The 17136-nt window shown below is 36.0% G+C and overlaps 1 long non-coding RNA gene across 1 annotated transcript in view; it reads right to left on the reverse strand.

The window, feature by feature from the left end:
* LOC110256955 overlaps positions 1–16762 on the reverse strand; it is a 34317-nt gene extending 17555 nt beyond the window's left edge. Inside the window, exons 1-2 of the long non-coding RNA XR_002339045.1 lie at positions 16442–16762; positions 14388–14444 (exon numbers count right to left, since the gene is read on the reverse strand). This is a non-coding gene — a long non-coding RNA (uncharacterized LOC110256955). The remainder of the gene's footprint in view (positions 1–14387; positions 14445–16441) is intronic.

Raw genomic sequence — 17136 nt, forward strand, 5'->3', positions numbered from 1 at the left:
TTATAGTTTTTTCAAAACCTGTGTATGCCCAACAGGTGTAGGTCTTGGAAGTTAACAACCATCTTGCTGAAAGAAAGGGAATAGACTTTTCATGCTCTAAGAGTTTAGAAAAGGGTGAATGAATGAGTGTTGCGGTATTCAGGGAAGACATCCTAAAGGAGGTGGAACTTGAGCTTGATGTTGAAGAGAGGGTGTATTTGAACAGGCCATGTGGAGTGTGTGCCGAGTAAGGGAAATGCCATGCATAGATGCCAAGGAGTGGGATACAGACCTGGTGTCTTTTCTAGATCAATTTGTCTGGAAGAAGTAAAACCTTAAGATGGTGTGTGTGAAAAGCAGAGACCAGACTGCTTACAAAGCTAAAAGCTAAACTTCTTTAGCATTGGTTTTAAATCTGGATAACAGTTCAAGTAATTGCTGTCAATTTGCCTGTTGTGTTTATAGTCATTAATTAGGAATCCAAATAAATCTTTTTTTATAGATTTCCTTTCTGTTTCTGAGACATGCAACAGCATGTTTTCATTAAAGGGGCGTTAACTATTTCTTTCTTAAAGAGTTCCTCAAAATTAAAAAAAAATATATTGATTATGTTATGTCTCTAAAGTCCATATTTCTGTAGCAGGAAGAGCCTAGTAGTTTAAATTAAGTTCCCAGTTGTCCCAGTCTTTGTTATCAATCCTAATAGCTTGAGACATTGACAACTGCATGCATCAGCTGATGGACAGTTTTACAGCTGAAGGTGTATAGCTTCAGTTTTGTTACAGTCAACTTACCTCTGTCCCCTAGTCCCATTTCAGAATCCTAGTCTAGTGTCAAGGTGGAACTTCCCACACTTTCGTATTCGTAATTTTGGTCATTTGCCCATTAACTCCTCTGTCCCAGGCTTTCTTCCAATCACCAATGTCGGTAATCAAGTCTCAGAAACAACCATTTGTTGGTTTCTAGGAACATGTCAATTTCCAAGCTTTTCTAGGTTGCGTGATAAATAGCTCCCCTCTGACTGTACAAATTCTGAATGCAATAAAGATCAATTTATAGCAGGTCAAAATATCACTCCGGGAAATCTAGATTGGAAGATGTAGTTTATACTTGTAGACAAATGAATTGAGAAATAAACAGATGGACTTTGTGTTGGACCAGAGCAGTTTCCCTTATTTTATATTATATACCCAATTTGGCAGCAACAGAATGGAGTGGGCCCCTAGCTTTTAAGAGCAAAGGGAACAGAAGCCCTACATATGCCCAGTTTTTCCCTCAAGACTAAAACAGAATGTTGAGAGAGGTCAGAAATCTTATTGCTAGAGAACTGCTTGCACATAGACTAGGAGTAGGCAAATTATGGCCCATGGGCCAAATTTGGCCCACCCATGCTTTTGTATACAGCCTGCAAGCTAAAAATGTCTCACATTATTTAATGATTGAAGTAAATTAAAGGAAGAATAGTATTATATGACCCATGAACATCATAAGAAGCTTAAATTTTAGTGTACACAAAGTTTTATCACAACATAGCCACATCCATTTCTTTATTACCTATAGTTGCTGTCACAGCATGGTGGCAGAGTTGAGTATTGGTGACAGGGACTATATGGCACATGAAGCCTAAAATAGTTGCTTGTTAGCCCTTTGCAAAAAAAAATTTCCTAACCCCTGACAAAGAAGAAAAAATATGAGTGAAGAAGAAATCATTCTCCCTGGAATTTTTCCTGAAGATGGAACCTCCCTCCATGTTTCTGTCTTGGATGTGGGACCAACGCTCTCTCAGCCCCACTGCTCAAATCCTGGCAAGCATTTTGTGACTTTGCTTAACTGTCTTATTGAATTAATCACCACCTATTTTCTGTTTGTTTTTCTTTTAAATTGTCTTTGAACTTTTCTTTGCATTTTTCCAGCTAGTTCCCTAGCTTCGCCATTTCACACCAGGGTCCCTGCAACATTTTCCCAATTAGCCATCTTAATTCCTCTGTCTTTGCAGTCTTTGTGAATTGAAAATAACTTTAGAGATCTTTTATTCAAACCCCTCATTAGCAAATGAGAAAATGGTTACTCTCTGAGGCAAAACAACTTCCTTAAATTTGCAAATCTAATTCGTGGACCACTCAGGCTGGGTCTCAGATCTCCAAAAAAGAGATCCTTCTACCATGGTGCGCCTCACCTTGCCCTACACATGAAAGTGTCAAGTTTATAATTTAGACAAGGAATCAAAAAAGTGATAGCCTGTGGGCCAAATTTTTCTTCTCCACCTGCTTTTTGTAAATTGGGTTTTATTGGAATACCGCCACCATCATTTGCTACTTACTGTCTATGGTGCTTTTGTACTACTGTCTATCACAGAATCAAGCAGTTACACCAGAAACTGAATGGCTCACAAAGCCTAAAATATTTACTATATAGTCCTTCAGAGAAAACATTGGCAGAGTCCTAATGTAGATTCACTTGAAGTATCCCACTTTGTCACTCTCTATGGCACTGATGTCTACTTGTTCCCTATATTGATTCCTACCTTTCTATAGTAAGAAAACCTCTAATTGCTTTTCTTAGCTAAGCACATGACAGCCTGAAATAAAGACTACATTTATCAGCTTCCCTGGCATCTTATTGTGGCCACAAAAACCCATGAGAATCCAGAGGACTCGTGAGTGCAATTTCCAGGAATTTCCCTCAAAAGAAGGAAGTGTTTTTATTTATTTTTTGGCCATGCCCATAGGCATGCGGAAGGATCAAATCTGAACCACAGCAGTGACCACACCAGATCCTTAACCAGCTGAGCCATCAGGGAACTCCAGGAAGTGTCTTTAAAGGGTGAAAAATGCCCTTTTCTTTCCTTTACTTCCTTTCTTCCAGCTAAGATGATGCCAAAATAACTGGAAAAGCCAGCATGCAGGATAAGATTATTTTAACATTGAATTAATATAAAGAAAAGTAACATAATGGAAAGATCCCGGGTTCTCACATCAGTGTTTCCACCATCTTCAGATCACATACCTCTAGGTTTTGACATGATGAGAAATACAAGTCTATGTTAAATAAGATCCTCCACTAATTAGGATTTCTTTGAACTTGTAACTCATCCCAAGTGAAAAACTTTCCAATGGGAAGTTTCTTTTGCAGACAAGCTGATGCTTTTATAACTTGCTGAATCAGCTGTCCTCAAGCTGGACTGGCCCCTCACGCCTTTCCATTTGAGCACATTTCATGAACTAGTCAAAGCGGATGAGGTTCTATCTACATCCTGAAGCAATTTTCTTCTCTTTTCCTATTTAAAAATAAGTGCAATAGATTTGGACAACTGAGATTACATACTATGATATGTTCTTGAGTCATGTATTTTGATCTTTAAAAGTCTACACTCTGAGCATAAAGGATTGAGATAATTTCCTTAGTTCCATCTTTATTTCCAGGGTCCCCATCCTATAGGTAGCCATGAAACATTTGATGAATTTTTTTGAATAAATTTTAGCAAAAGTGATCCATACTTACTCATGAGTTCACAAACTCTCATTCTTTAAACACAGAATGTCTTCCAACACCTGAATCATAACATGCAAACCAGCCAAAGGAAGATCTGTCCCAGGATAAGTCATTCAAAAATACATGTGATGGACATTTAGTCAAAAAGCTACATCTTGCCTAGTAAAGGCATTTTGAGACAATGCACAGCACCATCAGATATGATGGATTGGACAGATGTGCCATCTCTCACTGAAATGAGTGGGTCAGTGCCATGTTCAAGCTCTTGTTTTATTATTTATGAGATGCTCTGAGGCTCTGGAAGCTACACAGCATAGCTTCTGCCTAAGTGATAGCGCATTAGAGAGATATACTTAAATCTGGAACAAAAAGCTACTCAGATACTGTTTATACTTGTCCCAGTGCATGAAGCAAACAGAAATGTACTGGCTTGTCAAGGATTTGAATGTCAGAGCTTGGTTTCCTGAGCCAACATGCAGGCTGTTTGCTCCCTGTGGAACAGCAGAAAGCAGATGAAATCCTGTTTATCTACAAGGTGTGGGGCCATTTATACAAACCCAGACTGCAGTTCTTAAATGGTGATGTGCAGTCTGTCTATGCACATTAGATGAGTGTAGAACTCTTAGAACATTTTTACAAATGAATTGATTCTGGTGTCAGCTGAAAGCCTACCTAGCAATAAGTGCCTGCTGGAGGGAGAAGTGAGTGAAAACTCTGTGAGCACTGATTTCTGAGCATGAGGGTTGCTTGCTCACAGTTCTTTGCACCCACCATTTAGGGTAGCTCTTCAGCCAGCCTCCCCTGGGGAAGCAGATAGTTGCCTATTTGCAGAAGGAGTGAGATTATGGAAGCAGTAAATCTTTTCAGATGGCACAGGAATAGAGTGGCTCTCAAGTCTTTTGTTTGTTGTAGTGAAATTGTTCTCATCCAGACCCCCAAAGACTTATTCTTCCAGTTTCACTGAACATTTTGTTCAAATCTTGATTTCTTTACTAGTCGTTACTTTTTTCAAGTTTGCATCAGAAATTTTCTTTTTCTTAAAGAGCATATGTCATTAAATTATGATTACTGGCCTCATTTCTACCAACTTTGGCTTAAGAAAGAAATCGTACCCTCTTACATGGTTTTACACCTTTAGCCCAGATTTTCAGCCTGATGATAGAAAATTAGAGAAGCCATGCTAAAACCTCAACCCAATGGAAACAAGAACAAAAAGCACTCGCTATCTTTTATTTTAAGGTAAGAGTTCTTCTTGGGTGTCCTAGGTCACGTGTACCTTTCTTCCCCATCTACTTCTAGACATCTTATTACAGTTTGCTCCCCATATTTCTCCTCCCTGTCATCTTCAGGGCGTTTTCCAATCAGTTAAATTTATTTTAGTCAGTGTAAACAACTTTCCTTCCTTCATGAACCTTCTCTTAACTGATTATGTTGGGAAAATATAATTAAAAACAAAATCTTCTCCCAACCCAGAAAATCTTCCCACAAATGTAACAGAGAAAGAAATGGTTTCATTATTGAATAACCGTTAAACCAGAATGTAATATGCATCACAGAAAATTCACTCTGAGATGCAATAGAGAAATCTCACCCTTTACACAGCTGGGCAGATACAGTCTATTCCATATGTTTTCAAGATAAACAATAACTAGTAAGAGAACTTGACAGCACCATTTGTTACCTGGAGTTCATCCTGACTGTACCTGGTTATTGCGGTGACCATCTGTGTTAGCTAATTGGCTTTATCCAGAGAAAAAACAATCTCCTCATTTCTTTGTCACAGGAGGCAGTTTTGCAACTTGGAGTCAGGCACCCACCAAAGTCAGGTTCTAGCCCTCCCATGGTGATGGAGTCTGGGCAGTATTTCTCTTGATATTTAGATTTTAAAGGATGGTTCCTTAGTCCTTGAGAAAGAAGTTCTTGGAGTTCCCGCTGTGGCTCAGTGGGTTAAGGATCTGGTGTTGCTATAGCAGGTCATAGCCATGGCTTAGATTCAATCCCTGGACTCAGGAACTTCGATATGCTGCAAGTGCAGCAAAAAAAAAAAAAAAAAAAAAAAAAAAAAGGACATTCCTGGGTCATAAAGCTGACAGAAAGCTTACCTAGTATCCAGAAGGATTTATAAAATTTTAAAGAGAAGAGGAAGAATTTACTAAAGTAAATGCTCTAAAAAATACAGGGAGGAGAGTCTCTCTCCTTGTTTTCTACAGGGAGAGTGAGGCCTCTTATTTTTTAACTTTTTTTTTTGTCTGTTTTAGGGCCACACCCATGGCCTATGGAGGTTCCCAGGCTAGGGGTCTAATTAGAGCTCTAACCACTGGCCTACACCACGGCCACAGCAATGCCAGATCTGAGCTGCGTCTGCTACCTACACTACAGCTCATGGCAACGCCGGATCCTTAACCCACAAAGTAAGGCCACGGATCAAACCAGCATATGGAGGTTCCCAGGCTAGGGGTCTAATTGGAGCTGTAGCCACCGGCCTACGCCATAGCCACAGCCACACCAGATCCCAGGCACATCTGTGACCTACACCACAGCTCATGACAATGCCAAATCCTTAACCCACTGATCGAGACTAGGGATCAAACCCGCAAACTCATGGTTCCTAGTCAGATTCGTTTCCACTTCGCCATGACAGGAACTCCGTAAATAATAAAAAAATAAAGATTCATTCCATTTGAAAAATTTAAATATCGGCTTAAAATATCTTCCCACTATTTAAAAGAGAGTTGCAATTTTAGGTTCCACCTATAAGGGATATTGTACAGCATTTGTAGAAACAAAATGGTCATGAGACAGAAGAACTTTCTGATTAGTTCTTTCCTCATTTGACATGCAGTCACCGGATGACTTTAATCACCCAATTTTTTTCCAAAGGGTAACCTCTCATTCTAATTTCCAATAATCTCCTGAATCAGTCGTCTCTTAGCTTATTTCTCCCTATCTATATAAATTTTTTGGTCTTGCCATACCATTATATGCATATTTATTTATTTATCATTTTATACTAATATATTAATATGCTGCATATATTATAACACTTGTCCAAAGAGAGTAATTTTACAATGAGATTAAATACTTTCAATATAACACTTTCTGTACTTTTAAGTTTTATTTATCAGCACAATTATGTTGAGAAAAAAGTGATTGAATGTGCTGCCTTATTTTTGAAAACCTAGGTTTAATGTTTTGTTACACAGTAATTGGATTCCAGGTCAGTTTCTAGGCTTGGTTTATCTTGATATTTATGTGAGGCATCTTCCATTTGGCATGGCAATCATAACAGCAAATATTCAACAGGTAAATATATTTTTCTCTTATTTCATCAAACTGTCCTTGAAAAATGAATTATTATTGCTTATACTTTTATTGGTTTGAAGTAACCAATAATATGAAATATTTTTACACAGTTTAAAAAATTCTGCTTCCAAGTTTCTTATATATGTGTGTGGGATGTGTGTGTGTGTGTGTGTATTTGTATACCAATGGCACACATTGCTAAATAATGAAAAGATATCCAAATGTTCACTTTCAATATATTTTCTCTATAGTAAACATTTTCTCTAAAATATTATGGTGGTAAAACAACAAATAGCATCTACATGAGAAAAAAAAGAACAAATGAGGAAAGAGGAGATGCAGATAAAAAATAATCACAGAAATGAAAGATTATTCTGACACACATTAGGAGGGAAAGAGAAGCCTCAACAATGGATTTAATTATCAGCAATGCTAAATTTCTAATATACCCTATACCACTTACCAAAAATAAAGTCAAAATATAATGAAGAGGAGAGAAAATGATGGATTACAAATCCCGATATGGCATTCACTCTTCCTTGTCTCTCTCCAGGATTCCCAGGAATTAAAGGAGATCTTGGGACAGAGTAGATACTGGCTAAATTGGAATCTGATTCTTCTGTTTCTCCTTGTGTTAAATATTAAATAGAGAAAGCTAGAATTCCTGTAATGTATAATTTGTATCTCAGATCAGGGCAATCTAGTCTCCTACTTCCTGAAGTTAGTATTTCTATATACTTGCTATTAAGTACATTTTTATTTTCATATGAAATTTGCTATATAAATGTGAATAACAAATGTATATGTAATTTTAAAAGAATACACTTTAATATAATATATATAAATTATGTATAATATACATATAATAAATATATGTATGTATACATTTTCCTATCCATAATGAGTTATTTTTCATAATAATCTCAAAGGTATATTATGAAATTTTCAAAGAAAAGTATTCTGAATTCACTTCAAAGTTTAAAAGTTAAACTTTATATCAGGCATATGATTCTAGAAAAGTTGGAGCACAGAGAGCAACAGAGGGCTTAAAACTGAATAAATACAAAGGATTATCGAAGTGTATCCAATTATATAGCTGAAGAATTCACAAGAAAATAAAAGAACCTCCTATACAAATTGTAGACAAGCTAATTGAAAGACATTAACATTTCTGACTAAACAAGATGATCAAAAATTCCAAAGAGAATTTGATGCCTGGGTTTAAAATGGAACCACAATGTTTATTTTAAACAGTACAATTAGAAGATGCTCAAAATTAAAACATGGAGCTCTTCTATATCTTCAGAGATGAAATTGAATATATGATCCTGACATTCCCTTCCCTTCCATCCAAATGACTTGTTTTTATTTTCCTTTTTTTAAAAAATTTGAAAGTGTGAATTTGTGCATAAAATTGCAAAAGAGCCTATTTTACAAAGGCAACATAAGAATAAAAATATCTGTGAACACCTGCTGACATTTCCACCATCAACAGAGCATCTCAGTGATGCTCCTCTAAAAGTGATGGCCCTTCCTGCTCTAAGCTTTAAGGTCTATTATCAGAAACCCACTCCTACAAAACAAAGAGCTGTCCTTTTGATGCTAAGCAATAGGATGTTGATAACGACAGGAATTTAATTTCCCTACTTAATGACAGCAGTAAATTTGGCTAAGGCAGGACAACATCATTATCAAAGAACAGCTAGCAGACCATTGAAAGGCTACTAAATTATGTCATGTAATCTCTGAATTTATTATCACTTTACATTCTACTGACTCATGTATCTGTGGCACCAGAAAGCTCCTAAATTCTGAATCCTTCTTACCTGATCATTCAGAATCACACAATCGAACAGCATTCTTCAGAATCCTTCTGGCACATTGTGCAATATTGGGAATTTTACCAAGAGTCTTTTCTATAAATACTATCCCTGATCTCTGGAAACTTTCCTTATGAAAATGAGGCCTTGCTAACATTTTAAAAAGAAGAATTTTAACAGTTGCGTGTTATATATTGTTCCTCATCACACATTGTACTAAATGTGTTGCAACAACCTGATGAAGTTGGCACAATTATATCTTCATTAGGTAAGGTGATGAATCCAAGATTACAAAACTGATAATGAGTGATAGCAGATTCAAATATGACTCAAATAACAACACTGCCCTGGACCTTATACAGAGCATAAAGGACCAAACTAGCTAAATTGTGCATCAATGTAGACAACTACCATGTTTGTTTTAAAACATGATGTTTACATGCAATTGCAACAAAAATATAAATACATTTTATAAATATATGCAAAAACCAAACAAAACCAAAAAAACACTTAAACTGAAACAAGTCCATATCAATTAACTTCATTTAATCAACTAAGTTAAGGCAAGGTTTTCCTAGTTGGTGCTTATAAATAATAGGCTCTATTATTATTATTATTATAGTGTGTTTCCAGGGGTAATTGAATAACATGGGAAGTGGGTTTGGAAAGGGTTCCCTGACTGGATGTTACTCTCTTGATCTGAAATTCAAGTCTCAAATCCAAAATAAATGCCCTCTCCTACCAACAGATACAACTAAACATCTAGAACTAATCCAACCCAGGCTATTACCCAAAAGGTGAAAAATTAAAATTAATTATCTCTCTTGGCTGTGAGATAGCCAGATAATACAATGCCAGCTGTTCGTGCAAGAAGGCCTTTGCTTCCTTTGGTCCATATATGCTGAACTAATTCACCAAACCTAGGAATGAAATTGCTTAGGAATATATCCCTAGCCTAACTGACTGTGGCTCCCTGGGTTTCCCTGGGTGAGTCCTGGATATCTCCTGTAATGTACCAAGTCTGCATGGCTGAGGAGTCAACACTAATCATGGACAAAATGTCAAGGAGCAAAGTTAAGAGCATAGATGTCAGCTCACATGGGATTAACTCTATTCTTCTTCTGGAACTGAGAGCAGTTTACCCAGTGTAACAAACTTTAGGATATAAAATAAAGCAACTAACTATGCTTTGTACTTCCAAGTGGTAAATTCATCACTAATGTAAAAATTTTAGCTTAAATATTTCCCATAAATCACTTCAGTAATAATTTGCAAAACAGAAACAAAGGTAAAATACTGTCTCTAGTCTGAATTTATTATGGTTTGTCTGCATCATAAGACAAAAATGTATCCTGACAAGTTCTCTGAAATGTCAGTTTATTGTACCACTGGACCTTTCAAGTGATTTATCTTCTGGGTATAAGGCCAGTATTTGCATCTTGACTCATTTTTAGAGTCATGCTACTGGATTGATATGACACAGAATTGAGCATTTTAGTATAAGAACAACAAAGTCTTTTGGAATCTTGTAAACATTTTATTTCTGTTCTTTCACAACTAAAAGGTGCTCACTCTACATCTTTCTTTGCGCAGTTCACACATACTGCATTAGAATACAAAAGCAGATGAAATATTTTGGAGTATAGATAGGAGAAATGTCAAAGTACTGTATTGACCATGTTTACATAGTTTGCCCATTGTATTATTAGTTACTTACTTGATTTTATAAGTATTGTATTTTATGATAACTAAGATGTGGAAAAAACTTTAAATATGAATATAATGTAAATTCGCTTTTCTTAGATTAAATAACAGATATTTAACTTCCTAATCTATATTTACTAATTCCACCTTTCACTAAACTCGAAATACTTCAATATCAACAGCATGGGATTGAAATAGCTTCTTTTTTTAGCTCTTTATGGAAGCATCTATTGCAAAAAAGAAACAAAACATGGATTTTAAATTTAAACAGAACTTGAGGGAGAGAGGAGAGAAAGAGAGAGGAAGATGATAAGTACATACATACTTAACATACTATCTTATAAGCATACATTACATAGACTATTTTGTCTTGGTTTTATGGGTTTTAGGCTGTCATTTATCTCTTTGATAAACCTTTGACTTATTCTTGTGATTTTTTTGTCTTTATTGAAGTATAGCTGATTTACAATATTGTGTCAATTACTACAGTATAGCAAAGTGATTCAGTTATAAATATATATACATACATTTTTATATTCTTTTCCATTATGGTTTATCTCAGGATATTGAATACAGTTCCCTGTGCTATACAGTAGGACCTTATTGCTTATTCATTCTATAACTAATAGTTGGCATCTGCTAGCCCCAAACTCCCAATCCATCCTTCCTCTACTCATCCTCCCTCTTGGCAACCACAAGTTGTTGTTCTCTATGTCTGCTATCCTTCTGATTTTAAACATGGTTATTTTAACATTTTTTTCATATTGCTCTATTATTTCCTGTTCTTGGGAATAAATTTCTTTCTCTTCTGATAACAGACTTTGTTGTGTGCTTTGAAATTTTTTTCTGTGCACTCCCCTTTGACAGAATGCACCTTCCAGATGTGAAGGCTTCCCCATGACCAGTTTTATCTTTAAGTTGAGGTACAATTTATATACATTAAAATACACAAATCTTCAGTGTTTAGCTTGATGAGTTTTTGCATACAGATATAACCATGTAAACTATCACACAAGTAGAGGCAGAGAATTTTTCCAGCATCCTTGTGGCTCCTATCCATTAAATCCCCTGAAAAATAAATGCTGTAGAAGACTTGATATGGTAATTATTTACCTATATGTAATCTGGGTAACTAGTATGTTAGTATATTTTCAATTTTGTTCTTCTTAGGAAAGAAGTATGTTAATATGTGTCCAGTTTAATTCTTCTTTGTATAGATTGCTTTTCCTTTTTCTAGATCCTTTGAATCTCTACCTATTTAGAATTAGCTTCTCGTTTTCCTCAAAAAGCCTTGTTAGGACTGTGATTGTGATTGAATTGAATATACAGATCAGTTTACAGAGAAATGAATATTAAATTTTCTAATCCATGAACATGGTAAATCATTCAATTTATTTAGCCTTCCTTAATTTCTCTCAGCAATATTATACAGTTTTTTATGCAGTTATACTAGGTTTATTTCTACCTATATGATTTTTGGTGCTATGGTAAATGATACTGTTTTTAAATTTAATTGTTTGTTGCTTGTAATGTAAATATGATTGGTTTTGGATATTGACCTATATCCTGCAACCTAATTAAATATCTTTCATTATTTCTAATATTTTGTTTACAGGGTTTTATTTTTTTCTTAGATTTTATATGAATGTAATCATGTCATTGTGAATAATGACAGTTTTCCTTATTTTCTAAGAATTGTAATTTTTCTTTTTGCTTTATTGCACATCTAATACAAATATTAGATAGAAGTGGTAAGAATGGACATCTTAGTCTTGTTCCTCTGGAGAAAGCATTCAATATTTCACTATTAACTACGTTGTTTGCTATAGATTTTTAATAGATAGTTTTTGTAAAATTTAGAAAGTTATCCTTTCTAGAAGGATTCCCAGTTTTCTGGAAATGTGTTGAATTTTAGCAATATTTATTGGCATTTATTGAGATGATCAAATTATTTTATCCTTTTGATATGGATAGAGTAGGCACAGGTAGTTATAAAGGTCCCAGCAGAGGATCATACATAGAGAGGGAAATCTAGGGGACTTTGGGAGATCACAGTTAGTTAATAAATTTCTCAAAAAAGCCATCAGAACAAGGCAGGCTTGCTTGGCTACTGGAGTGTGAGAATTTCCTCAGGTCATTGGGTGGGGGATAGGAAGAGGCCTGCATTCAGATTCAGACCAAGGGCAGGAGTTTTTGGACTCATCGCCCTTCTGCTGATTTGAATAGACACCTTACTGGATATCAGGAGGAGCTAGTACTCCCAGAAAGGAAGAGGTGGTCTTTTCTGACACTTACTCCCCTTGGATAATAAAACTGTAGCCCACTGGATCCTCAGGGCAGAACTTCTTTGCCTGCCCACTTGCATCTCTCACAAGTATCCTATCCTAATAAATCTATTTCTTGCCTATCACTTTGTCTCTTGCTGAATTCCTTATGCACAGAAGGTAAAGAACCAGAATCTCAGTTAAGTCCAGACACAGGGTGATTCTAATTTAAAACTGTGGGTTCCCAAAGAAAACATACAGATGGCCAAAAAAACACATGAAAAGATGTTCAAATCACTCATTATTAGAGAAATGTAAATCAAAATCACTATGAGGGGAGTTCCTGTCGTGGCTCAGTGGTTAATGAATCTGACTAGGAACCATGAGGTTGCGGGTTCGATCCCTGGCCTTGCTCAGTGGGTTAAGGATCTGGCATTGCCGTGAGCTGTGGTGTAAGTTGCAGACGTGGCTCGGATCCCACGTTGCTGTGGCTCTGGTGTAGACCAGCAGCTACAGCTCCGATTCGACCCCTAGCCTGGGAACCTCCATATGCCACGAGAGCGGCCCAAGAAAATGGCAAAAAGACAAAGAAAAAAAAAAAAAAAAAAAAAGCACTATGAGGTACCACCTTATACTGGCCTGAATGGCCATCATCAAAACGTCTACAAACTGTAAGAGCTAGAGAGGGCATGGAGAAAAAGGAACACTATTACTCTGTTGGTGGGATTGTAAATTGGTGCAACCACTGTGGAAAACAGTATGGAGATTCCTCAGAAAACTAAACATAGAATTACCATTTGATCCAGCAATCCCACTCCTGGCCATCTACCCAGAGAAAACCATGACTCGAAAAGACACATGTACTCCAATGTTCATTGCAGCACTCTATACAACAGCCAAGATGTGGAAACCACCTGAATGCCCATCGATAGAGGAGTGGATAAAGAAGATGTGGTCCATATACACAATGGAATATTTCTCAGCCATTAAAAGGAACAAAATAATAGCATTTTGAGCAAAATGGATGGACTTGGAAATTATCATGCTAAGTGAAGTCAGTCAGATAGTGAGACATCAACATCATATGGTATCACTCACATGTGGAATCTAAAAAAAGGACACAATGAACATCTTTGCAGAACAGATACTGACTCACAGACTTTGAAAAACTTATGGTTTCCAAATGAGACAGGTTGGGGGATGAGGAGATGTGCTAAGAGCTTGGGATGGAAATCCTATAAAATTTGGTTGCAATGATTGTTGTACAACTATAAATGTAATAAAATTCATCGAGTCATTTTAAAAGATAAATAAAATTAAAAAGAAATAAACCGTGGGTTTGAGTACCAACCTGGGTTTTGGCCAGGTTCAAGTTCCGGCATGTGGGTTCACATCCCAATCTGGGTTTAGGCTGACTTTGAGTCCCAGTACATGTGTTCAAGTCCCAATCTGTGTTCTGAATAAGTTCAGGCCATCAGTGCTGTCAGTTTCACTTTAATCTATTAATGTGGTGAATTCTATCTAATGATTTTTTTAAAAAATTATTAAATTATACTTTCGTTCCTGGAATAAATCCATATTGCAAATTTTTTAATTAGCTGTGTTCACGGCTCTATAGAAAGATAATCCAAATGAAAATCTATATTTAGTAATCCAGAATCATTTTGTATGTAGCTATATGATTTGTATAAAATGATACGTACTCATGTGTATATGTCTGATAAGTATAATGGATTTCTATAATTTTGATTATAACTCACTTCTCTAAACAGAGCTAAGGAGCTTAATAAAAAATAAATAAATAAAAAAGTAGGAAAAAACTTACCTTTTCGTTGATTTTTACTCAGTAGAGTTCCTTGGGCATGGACTTAGTCTGCTGAGACTGGTAAGAAATAAGTAAATTAAGGAAAAGTTAGGAAAAGAGTTATAGACAGGAACAGGGAGCAGAGTACTGAAAGCAGATAAAGACAGGAGTACCATCATCCTTTGTTTGCCCTCTTGTGGAGAGACCAGAAGGAAACCTTCCCCGGCTCCTGGGAGGGGGGGCCTCACAATACTGTAGGGCAATGCAATAGAGAAGGTGTATAGGGATGAACCTAAATCATTTATAAATATTAAATTATGTTTATTTATTTAGATTATGAAGATGAAAAGTTTTTTCCAAATATTTTATGTAAAATTGTTGACATTCCAAGTCTGATAAAGAGGAAATTTTAGTTGTATGTATAAAATATATATAAAATTATATGCTCATGTATTATATATAGGCATAGTTTTATATAACATATAGCATTTTAAAGATTTAAATTAATGTATAGTTATATATATAGCTTTCATATATAAAAGTTTATATATATGGTTATTTTCTTATTTAATTACATAGATGATAATTCAACTACTTAGGATTCAATCTCTTAGTTTTTAGAATAACTGAAACTTAACTTTCCTATGGCCATGACCTCATTCTTTGTCACTCTCTTCTTTCAAAAGTAACATTGTACTCCCCAGCTAAGAAATTTCATCTAGCAATTTCACTGACAGTTGAAATAAACAACAGCTGTCAAAATTGTATCAATTTACCTGTTTTCCCATCCTTAAATCCATAAAAACATTCCTTTTACACAAGAGTGTATTGAGGAATAATTAGTGTTTTTAAAAACAATTTGAAGGTGTAAAAGATTACTCCAAAATGCTAATTTTGATTATCATAACAGCTAAAAGGCAAGAAGAAGAATATAATGCAGTCATCCTAATTAGTGACTTCATACAAATGTCCTCAACCATCTGTGAAAGGGATAAAGAAAAAATCCTTTGGGCCCAATAGCGGAAGCCAGGTAACAAATGCAAAACTGAGAAGAGCTAAAGTTTTGCATTAGAGGATCATAATTGAATTATTCACCTTTTGCCTGGCAGAATGTAGCCTTTAAAGCTAATTAAGAATTCCATCTTGAAATATATCCTAAAGTTTCCATAATATCCTGTTAGGCACTAAAGCCCATTCTAGAGTAAAATCTAAAGTTTTTATAATCTGAGATATCAAAAATGGTGAATTTAACTTTGTGGTAGAATATACCTATTTAAAACTTACAGACAGACTTGAGGTTGCCAAGGGAGAGGGTGGATGGGGGAGGGATGGATTGGGAGTTTGGGATTAGCAGATGCAAACTATTATATACAGGATGGATAAACAACAAGCTTCTACTGTATAGTACGGGGAACTGTATTCAGTATCCTGTGATAAACCATGAAGGAAAAGAATATGAAAAAGAATACATGCATATGTATAACTGAATCACTTTGCTATACAGCAGAAATTAACACAACAGTGTAAATCAATTATATATCAATAAAATAATTTTTTAAATATACCTATTTATGTATCCTGAATATTTCCCATGCACGGAATAGGTGTACTTCTTATAAGTGTTTTCTATACAATCTATATGTTGGTAACTTCCAAATGTCTATATGTATCTAAGCTCCAGACCTACTCTTCTATTGTTTGTATCAGACAGTTGTTTGTTATCTCCAACTCAATGTCTTATAGGCATCTCGAATTTCATTTATCTAAAATATAGTGCCGGAGTCCAGCTGTGGCACAGCAGAAATGAATCTGACTAGTAACCATGAGGTTGTGGGTTGATCCTTGGCCTGGCTCAGTGGGTGGGGGATCTGGCATTGCTGTGAACTGCGGTGTAGGTTGCAAACGCAGCTCAGATCCTGCGTTGATGCGGCGTAGTCTGGCAGCTGTAGCTCTGATTAGACCCCTAGCCTGGGAAACTCTGTATGCCTCCAGTGAGGCCCTAAAAAGATAAAAAGAAAAAATGAAAAAAAAAAAACCCACAAAAACAAATAAAATATAGTGCCAACAATACTCACCCCAGCCAGGTTTTATCCTGTGTCTTCTACATTCCCATGGATGGTATCACCGTTCACCTGGTTGTTCAAAACTAAGAGCTGATTTTAACCCCTCTTCCCTTCTTATCACTTGCATCTAATCTACCTCCAAGTCCTATCAACTCAACAACAGAAATATATTGATTCTCTTCCTCCCAGCTGCCGCTGCTTTAACGCCTCGCCTAGATTATTGTATCTGTTGATAACCCTGCCGACTTTGCTACAGCTATTTTCAGTACAATAGCCAGAGCAATCTTTTAAAAATATACATCTGACCGTGTCACACTCCTGTTAAAAGCACTCCAATGATTCCCACTTCACTTAGAAAAAAATAAAATAATTTAACATGGCCTACAAGACTGTGATTGGACACAGCCTCACCTCTTCTGCTCCTATTCTTGAGTTCATGTTCCAGCCACACTGGCTTTCTTTAAATTTTCCAACACAATAAGCTCTTTCCTGCCTCAAGGTCATCACAAAGAGTGTTTCCTCTACCTGAAACACTCTCCTGATGGCTGACTTCTCTGATTTCATGACTAATCTCAACTCACACCTCTTCAGGGAAACTTCTGTTAAAAGGCCCTCTCAGTTTTCTTCTTCCTTTTTTTATTTGGCTTTTTAGGGCCGCACCTGTGGCATATGGAAGTTCTCAGGTTAAAGGTCGAATCAGAGCTGCA

The sequence above is a fragment of the Sus scrofa genome, chromosome 1, assembly GCF_000003025.6.
Source record: "Sus scrofa isolate TJ Tabasco breed Duroc chromosome 1, Sscrofa11.1, whole genome shotgun sequence".
NCBI classification, from domain to species: Eukaryota; Metazoa; Chordata; class Mammalia; order Artiodactyla; family Suidae; genus Sus; species Sus scrofa.